The sequence below is a fragment of the Lampetra fluviatilis genome, chromosome 3, assembly GCF_964198595.1.
Source record: "Lampetra fluviatilis chromosome 3, kcLamFluv1.1, whole genome shotgun sequence".
Taxonomy (NCBI): Eukaryota; Metazoa; Chordata; class Hyperoartia; order Petromyzontiformes; family Petromyzontidae; genus Lampetra; species Lampetra fluviatilis.
Window position 1 is genome coordinate 27,825,750 of NC_136277.1, and position 8,881 is coordinate 27,834,630.

Here is an 8,881-nt window from a genome sequence, read left to right on the forward strand (position 1 = left end):
GGGCGACGCCTCGAGCTCACGGGTCTCTTTGTTTCGTGGGACCTCCTTGTGGGTAAGATTTCTTGGCGATGCTCAACTCATGCAAACGTGAAAATGTGCGATCGTAACTTTTTTAAAATTCTACTTAGCGACACCAACAACAACGTGCGACGTTTAGTAAGAGTCGGGGCGGTATGTTGTTTCTCCACTCTCCAATTAAAATCTCGGCGAGGCTATTTTTACAGGAAATTTGTGTCGAACACGTGGTCCGCACGCGTGTTTCTCAGGCATTGTGTGGGGTGGTGGTGGTGGGACTTGCCGACCTACAGCCGTAGTCAATTCACTGCTGGATGAAGGGGACCCCCCCTCCCCTCCGAATTCGCCACCGCAAATGCGATGCAGCGAATCGGTCGTTTGGGAGCCTTTGGCCGCACTCCATTCTTGGCAAACGCGGCCGAACACTTCACCCTGGGCGGCCGACGTTTCGTGCCCAAGCCCACTTGGGTTGTTGATTGTGACCGAAGTAAAGTTTGCGGTTTAAACACGTGGGCTCCGGAGGGTTGGTGAGCTTTGCTTGGCCCATTGCGTTTAAGGATTTCCAAAAACTTGGTGAAGCTTTTGGGCCCGGCTTTTTGTATTGAAATGGCGAATTCGATGGGTTGATAACCTGGTGTTTCACGTGAAGGGCCTTGGTGTTTAACCGGTCGCAATTTGGTGCGTTGCCGAAAAAGCTTTAATACTCGATAACGTAAATGGTTACAATTAATCGCTAGTTAAAATAACAAGTGTGGATTTTTGAAGGATGGGCCACCGTCTGGAAAATGAGTGCCAACCGGAAGCCCCCACGATTATAAAATCTTTACATTTTAGCCTGATTAAGTACGCGGCTTTTACGTTGATCACCGTTTTGAGTAAAATAAGACGGCGGTGGAATGCATGGTATAAATATTTAACACGGTAACTAAAATGTGCATCTTGTTAAACAAGCCAATTATATTTTGCTGAAGTCGGGATTTTTAACGATTGCTATTTATGAATCGCGTTTAGTGTGTAGTCAACTCTGTTAATGTTTGGCGGATGTACAGTTATTTTTATTGATAGTGTTTATATAAGTATAAAATGTTCACAATTGATCCACATCTGAGCTTGTACTGTACCACCTTGAATTGTATTCTAATTAACCGGAAGTTTAATCCCAAGTCCTTGCAATGTGAAAATGTTACTAAAGATGTAAACGTTACTAAAACACTTTGTGGGAGCACAAAGTATAGCGTTGAGAAATCGATTTCTGGCCACTGTTACACTAAACCAACGCGAACTGGCCGGGGTGATGAAGTATTTGGTCAAGCAACCCCCCCCCCCCCATGACCGACACATGGCGTGAGAGCCTTGATCCTAAGCGGTGGTTTGAAGGGGAAGTTCCTGAAGATTGTATTGCAACGAATACAATTTCCAGCAGAAATGGGGTTCAAACCCGGGTTTGTGGCTTCATGCGACCACGTGTTTGTATACCAGTAGAGGGCGCGTTTTAAGCCGTAGGGGTTATTGGGTGCAGTGGAACTCTGGAGATGTTTTAAGCATTTAATACCGAGGCTGTGTGTAAAATCACTGCCTTAAAGTGTCGTTGACTTAAATAGTTTGCACTCCTTTGACTGCAAACGTTTATGGCAGCGACCTGATGAATGACACGATTTGATCTCCATCGATTTAGGGGTGGGGGATAGGGAGGTGGAAATTAAAAAGGCACGTTGAAGAAACGCTGAAAAGTAACCGAAATGTGTTGTAGCTAAATGAAAACGTTAACCAGATGGTATTGCAGTGGTGTAGCGTCCACTGCGCGTTGGAGACGTGATGAGATTCCCACTTCGGTCCGTGTTGCTGATGCACCCTGATAACAACGAAGTCCTGATCCTCCAACTATTAAAACTGCAGCATTGTTGTCGCTTTTGGTTACTGCAATTACATTTTGACTTGACCCCCCCCCACGTGTTTGTCGGTTGCAGGTCACCTGACCAGCCATGTGTCCCTCTGGCGAGCGGCATTGGCGGCACCACTGGCCAGTCAAGGCGGAGTGCCATCAACCAACCACGTATCCTTTCGTTGTCACCCCACCCACCTTTGCAGCTCTGGGTTTCTTCGGGGGAGCAGAGTGAAAAATCCAGTAGCGTGGGATATTTGTCATGTGCCTCTGGCGCAGGGATTTAAATGTGGGGGCTCCTGTCGATTTCCCCCATCTCTACAATGTAGCCAGTACGTATGTTGAACTTCTTTTGCACCGGTACGTAGCCAACCATGTTAATTGGCGGTGTGGTGGAAGACCAACAATACAGGTCCCCCTTTTTTAGCACATTGTGGTGCGGTTGAACTCTGCCTGCACATTCAATAAATAGCTGCGCCACTGAAAGAATAAAACTTGGTCCCACATTCGCGCACCACCGCCTTGCCATGATGCTGTAATTTGCGACTTACTGTGCGTCTGGTGGCGGTAGCCTGCCGTCTTAAGCCAGCGCACGCGGATGCTGAAAACGAACCACTGAGCAAGGCGTGTGTTTGACGGGAGGAGGGGGGTAGTTGTGGGTCGTCAGTTGTGAATTGTGGCAATAATCCTTGACTATAGAAACTTACAGATGTCCTGGAAGACACGTGGGTGCCAGCAAAGATGTTGGTGAGCATCCATCCCGTGGGTGAATGCGGCGCTAGCTGCCTGGTGACCTGCCATGCATGGCCTCGTCACTGGTGTTGGATCAGGTCCTGAGGAAATCCTTGGAGGTGGTGCCCTGGTGAAGCCGTTGATGGCGACTCGAATGTATGCTGACCAACGCTAACAAGTTGAACAATCTGAAGCTGGTGTGGCCGGGCCTTGCTTGGCTACAAACCCCGAAGGTGAGCAGCGTTCTTCATGAGCATTTGTGTTGCGCATCGGTGTACGGGCGTCTGGAGAACGTGATGAGACAAACTAAATGTTCACTTGCCGTTCTGATTTTACGTGTTGAGGCTGAACAGGCTGATTTCTCCAGATGCAACCATGACACCTGAAGCATCGTCATAATGACACAGAAACTTGACGCTTTACTTTGAGAGTGATTACGCATCGGCTAACAACAAATGGGTGGTTTTGTCTCTTCCAGTGCGTTGCCCTCTGAGCGCTCCAACGGCATTCTGCAAGGGTGGTGTGCTGAGGCTGCTCAGTGGGATGTCTTCCTCCAGCAGCTCCACTCTGCAAGTTGAGGTGAAGTGTGTTTGTTGAACTGATAACTTTTCGTGGTGTTGATTTTATATAAATAAATGGGAGTTTTATCAGGCTATTAAAGGTTTAGATATAGTTTACAATTTGTGACCTGGAGGACGTGAAATTGGAATTCCCTTCTGGATTGCAGTCGATTGGACTTAATCCCAAATCCCAAGGTGAAATACAGCAGCAATGCGGGACGCATTTTTGCAAACATTGGCGCATTCACATGCGTAACGCAGACAAGTGTGCGCACAGACATTCTTACGAACTGTCTGGTCATGCGATCTTTTGCTCGTTCACCGATTGGATGAATATTGGATTGCATTCACGATCGATTTAAAAAAAACTAGAATCTCACCCAATTGAGGTTTGACGTCCTGCAACTGCATCGCCACCGGTGGGTGTCGATATTGATTAAATCGATTAGCCTCCATGGAATGGCAACCGAAATCGTGCAGTGTTACGGTCATTCAGATGGGCTGGCCTAGAAGGTTGTGGGTCTGAAGGGTGGGGTGGGTCGTAAGCATTTGGAGAACGTGATGAGACAAACTAAATGTTCACTTGTCGTACTGATTTAACGTGTTGAGGCTGCACAGGCTGATTTCTCCAGATGCCGACCTGTGCTATTGGCTATTCAAGTTGCATGATATGCAGTTTTAATTGCAATGGATGAGGTTGGAGATTGGATTGTGCACAGTCGATCTCTAGCAATCATCTAAGGTGAAATATTGTCCCAATGCGCACATGCTAACCACATTTGCACTGCGTTATCAGGGTCCTTGGGAGCGGTGCCTGGTGCAACTCATTATTGAAACACGGCGTGCTGCACTGGGCCACACTTGTACCGACCTACACCAAGAAGTGACTGAGCTGGTGTGACTGGGCCTCGCATGGCGATAGCCCCCAAGGTGAGCTACGGTTTTATTTTTTTTTCACGAGCCTAAAGGTGCGGGTCGTGTTTTTTTTTTTAATTGGTGTTGTCTGGAGAACGTGATGAGACAAAATAAATGTTCACTTGCCGTTCTGATTTTATGTGTTGAGGCTGAACAGGCTGATTTCTCCAGATGCGTACTGACGCCAACTGCATTTCATGTTTTGCTGGGTGAGGGTATTGCTCTTGAGCTTGACAAATGGGTATTTCTCTTCCCAGTGTGTAACTCGTTGTGCTGAACACCCAAATGCTGCCATCTTACACGAGCTGAAGATGAGACTCCTCCGTTGCCGTGACTGCTCAATGGCGGGGGATGGTCTTCTAGGAGGGCCCAACTCTGTAAGTTGCTGCAAAGTGCGTGTTAACTGATCATCTGACGTTATGAAAAGAAAGTTTTGCTAATTCCTGGCTGTAAAAGGTTTTAAGACATGTTTTACAATGTTGGTACAATTTGAGGGGGGGGGGGTGCCATTTCGATTGCTTTGGATTCGCACAGTCGATAGCAAACTAATCCAAGGTGAAATACTGCAGCAATGCAGTTGAGTGGTAATTTGAAAAATAATGATGCAAAAATGTACAAGAGTAAATTCCTCGCATGTTTGCACAACGTGCGCACACGCGCCTAAACAAACTGTCCACGTGGTCACGATCTTTGTGGTTCGCTCACCAGTTGGATGAATCTAAAGTAATCTGGCTGAATTGGGTGCAATGGCGTTGCAGCTGCACCGCGACTGATGGAGATGCAGTTCTCTCCTCCATGGGCTCGCAGCGATGTTTAAACTGTTTCGGTGTCGAGATTGAGTGGCGAAGAGGCGCGTGTCCTGAAGCGCAGTCTTGTGTGTCTGGAGAACGTGATGAGACAAAATAAATGTTCACTTGCCGTACTGATTTAACGTGTTGAGGCTGAACAGGCTGATTTCTCCAGATGCAGACTCGTGCTATTTGCCTATTCAAGTTGAATATGATTTGCAGTTTTAATTGCAATGGATTGAGTTTGAGATTAGACTGCACAGTCGATCTCCTAGCAATCATTTAAGGTGAAATATTGTCCCAATGCGCACATGCTAAACACATTGGCACTGTTATCAGGGTCCTTGGGAGCGGTGCCTGGTGCAACTAATTATTGAAACACGGCAGTGCTGCACCGGGCCACACTTGTACCGACCAACACCAAGAAGTGACTGAGCTGGTGTGGATGGGCCTCGCATGGCGATAGCCCCCAAGGTGAGCTACGGTTTTATTTTTTCACGAGCCTAGACGTGCGCGTCGTGTGAAAGTGTCTGGAGAACGTGATGAGACAAAATAAATGTTCACTTGCCGTACTGATTTTCCGTGTTGAGGCTGAACAGGCTGATTTCTCCAGATGCAAACGTCGTGACACCCCGACGCAAAATGTACAATGGGCGTAACTGCGCAAATTAGACGTCTTGTACATGCTATATGCTTCGATACTTTTTTTATTGACCCTGCTGAGCTTAACAGATGTTTTGTTTTTTTTAGTTCATGCGGGGACTGCTCATTGGAACATGGATTTCGAGAACTTAAACTCTGTAAGTGGAGGCGTTGTACACGCGTGCGTTTTCCGTGCTCTCGTTTTCCGAAAGCCATTGAACTGATGATATTCCGTGTTGTTGATTTTGATGAAAACAAATTGAGTCCTACTGATCTCTGGCTATCAAAGGCTTGGACACGTTATGCAATCTTAAGTGAAATCCGATGGTGGGGGATCGCGATCTTATTCCTCTACATTGCATGCAGATGGAGTTGAACTACTGCACCAAATTGAAACTAAATCCCAAATGTGCGAGTCTTTAAAATCTAAAACTTGCATACGTAAATGCCAGCATTATCTCTTCCATGAGATTGCATAATGTTTTGGGTCTTTTTAATATGGATGAAATATACCTTGTGACTCCAATTGAAGTCTTGAAAAGTGAAGGTGTCTCGTGTTCTTGTTTCACACCAGGTTGAAAGAGGAGGAGAGAGGGCCCTGCTACCGAAGTTGCCAAGAGGCTGACACGAGGCTGGAGCGTGCCCCCGTCGTGTTGTACAGCAAAGGGAAGACGACTGGCCTTCGGCGCGTGCAAACGGCGCGGCTCGGCAGCCGTTTCTAATATTTTGTTGTGAAAGTCGCGTTTTTCTTTGAATTGTCACATTTGCTGTTGCGCTCTAAAACGGCTTGACTTGCAAAGTTGATAATAAAAAATCTGAGCATCACACGCGGTGGTTGTGTTTTTTTAGTCGACATTTTTCAGCATTACAACGGTGGTACACTTGACAACGGAAAGCTTTCACTTTTTTTCACTTTGCATGTCATACAGAACAAGTCGCACAACATGGCAGTTCTAACCTCCCCTTGTGTGGGGAAACAGGACACGTGATAAGCAAAAACGGCATCCTGGGGGTAACCTGTTACAGGGGATGAGTGCTTGAGCTGATTTAAAAGCTGCAATTTTCCCGTAACATGTTGGGATTTTTGTGGTTTCCCAACGCCTGCAACCCATGGCTGTAAGAAAACGGTAACACCTCCATCGGCTGCCCTGTTGAACCTTAAATATCAGTCATGTAAATTAAAGGGACTTATAAAGTAAAGAAACTGAATGCTGGCAGTTTCGAAATGTAATTTAACTCAATAAATGGTGCGCTTTAACTCGTTCTGAAATCGCGGTAATGTGTGTTGTACAGATAGCAGTTTTGCTAGCTTTATTTTAATATTTGGCTTGTTGCACATTAAGGAAAATAACGAGGTCTTTTAGGATTTGTACTGACTTCGAATGGCAAGCAGCAGGAAATTATCTTCAACCTTTTTATTTTCAAACCACTGGCTACTTTCCCCACGCACACCTTACTTTTTAAAATCCTTTATATTAAGTTCACTTGCGCGCTTACGACCGTGCAAATCTTTCGGTCGTTTTTTAACCCACTTCCCGTGATCCAATCGAGCTGACATTTTGCACACAGACTCGTGCGTGGCAATTTATTTTCGTGAAAAAAAATCCAAAATTTTCCACTTTTTAGGGAATTTTTTTTCTCATTTAATTTAAAATACCAATGTGATTAAACTCTTGCTCAAGAAAAACAAATGAATAATAAAATAAAACCGATGCCACGCATGTAAAGGATTTATAGTGAAAAACTTTGTTTTTACGGGTTAATTTTTTAAACCGTGTAAACCATAAATGATCTACCATCAAAGTGGATAACTTTTTTGCCTTTAAATCCCCTTTAACCCGTGAACATTTGCAGGACATTATTTTAAGACGCGTTACAGCAGTAGTTGACTGCTAAAAGGAGCCGAAGCGCAACATGTCGGCAATGTTCCATCTCGCACGTGTCCACAAGTTACAACCGCAAGTATCTGCGAAAGCTCCAATGCACGTGGGGGCCGAATGGCCGTCTTAGCACGAGAAGTGAGGCCCTTGAAATGGAGTGGATTTGCTGTGATGGCGTCGGCAGCCATTTAGCGACGTGGGATGGATTTCTTGTGATGTGGACACGGCACGGAGTGCATGCAGAGTCGGCAAACGCGAAAGTCTACTCGGCTCTGAGGTTTTTGACCAGTGGTGAAGTTGCTAATGTGGTAATGTATCTCGTCTCGATAAAAAAAAAAACATTTTGGTAGTGGTGCACAATTAAACCCAGTAACATCAACAACACTGCCTTATGCATATCTTTTAAGGTACTGTTATTGACGGATGCGAGGTGTATTTTCGTGCTCTTTAGTGGGAGTTTGTATTGAACCATAGAGGCCATTGTGATTCTAATCCATTTAGTTCCTGGTCTTGTGCCCCTTGTTCAAGCTACCCCACTGGGTGATCCCATCCCAAGGTTGCCAGTCGTAAAAGTCCTAAACCAAACAGTTTTAATATCGGTGGTCACCAAGTAAACCCACTTTATACTTTATCTTTGTGGCCAAGCTCTCAAGTAACAAGAGACGAGGTGAGCGTCACGTGGTCTGTCGCAGTCGCCGCAAGTTGCGCAACGTATTTGAATCGGGCCGTTTTAACTCGTTCCCCTGACGATGTGTGCCATTCCCACCACCATTGCGCCCCTTCACTGCCCTCTCTCGGGCCCACGTGTCAGTCGTGTGATTTGCTTGGCCACACCTCACCAACCCTGGTGGTTGTGTGGGTTGGTGAGGTGGCAAGTGTCGAGACCGGTTTCGCTGCCACTCGCTGCAAGGGTTATAAAGGTTAGCCGAGGCCGGAATTTGAATTCGTGTTGCCGAGTTCAAAGTTCAGCGCACTAACCGCCGTTATGCCACTCCGCCCCAATGTGTGTGTGTGCCAGAGGTCGCAAACGGTTTTTGATTCCTTACCCGTACCCGGCCGCACCAGGGTCGCAAATGGGTACCCGTACCCGGCCGGGTACGGGTAGCCGTTCCCTACCCGTACCCTACCCGAAATGAGTGACAAACGGTGACTCACCAGTGACTCACGGCCTACCCGTACCCGTACCCGGCCGCACCAGGGTCGCAAACGGCTACCCGTACCGCCGGGTACGGGTAGCCGGGTATCGGGTAGGGGCCGGGTATCGGGTAGGGTACGGGTATCGGGTACCCGGTTGCGACCTCTGGTGTGTACGCTTGTGGATGTGTTCACGAGACCATTCCACCCTCCAGCGACTCGCATGAAGCGTCACGAACTGTTGTTATGATTCTATTCACCATTTTTTGGTTCTTGTTTTAACGTCTCGTTTGTACCGTTGTTAGCTCCAGCAGCCTAATTGTAACAATGTAA

At 46.7% G+C, this 8,881-nt stretch overlaps 1 long non-coding RNA gene and 1 other non-coding gene across 2 annotated transcripts; both read left to right on the forward strand.

Annotated features, from left to right (window-relative positions):
- Window positions 1-6,366, forward strand: LOC144955804 (uncharacterized). The gene is made up of 9 exons (XR_013641809.1): window positions 1-52; window positions 1,983-2,068; window positions 2,607-2,862; window positions 3,108-3,208; window positions 3,986-4,119; window positions 4,362-4,481; window positions 5,232-5,366; window positions 5,643-5,692; window positions 6,109-6,366. It is a non-coding gene; the product is annotated as an uncharacterized LOC144955804 (long non-coding RNA).
- LOC144931130 (small nucleolar RNA SNORD16) lies at window positions 2,421-2,519 on the forward strand. Its single transcript, XR_013636527.1, has one exon. It is a non-coding gene; the product is annotated as a small nucleolar RNA SNORD16 (small nucleolar RNA).
- Window positions 6,367-8,881: the final 2,515 nt, after the last annotated feature.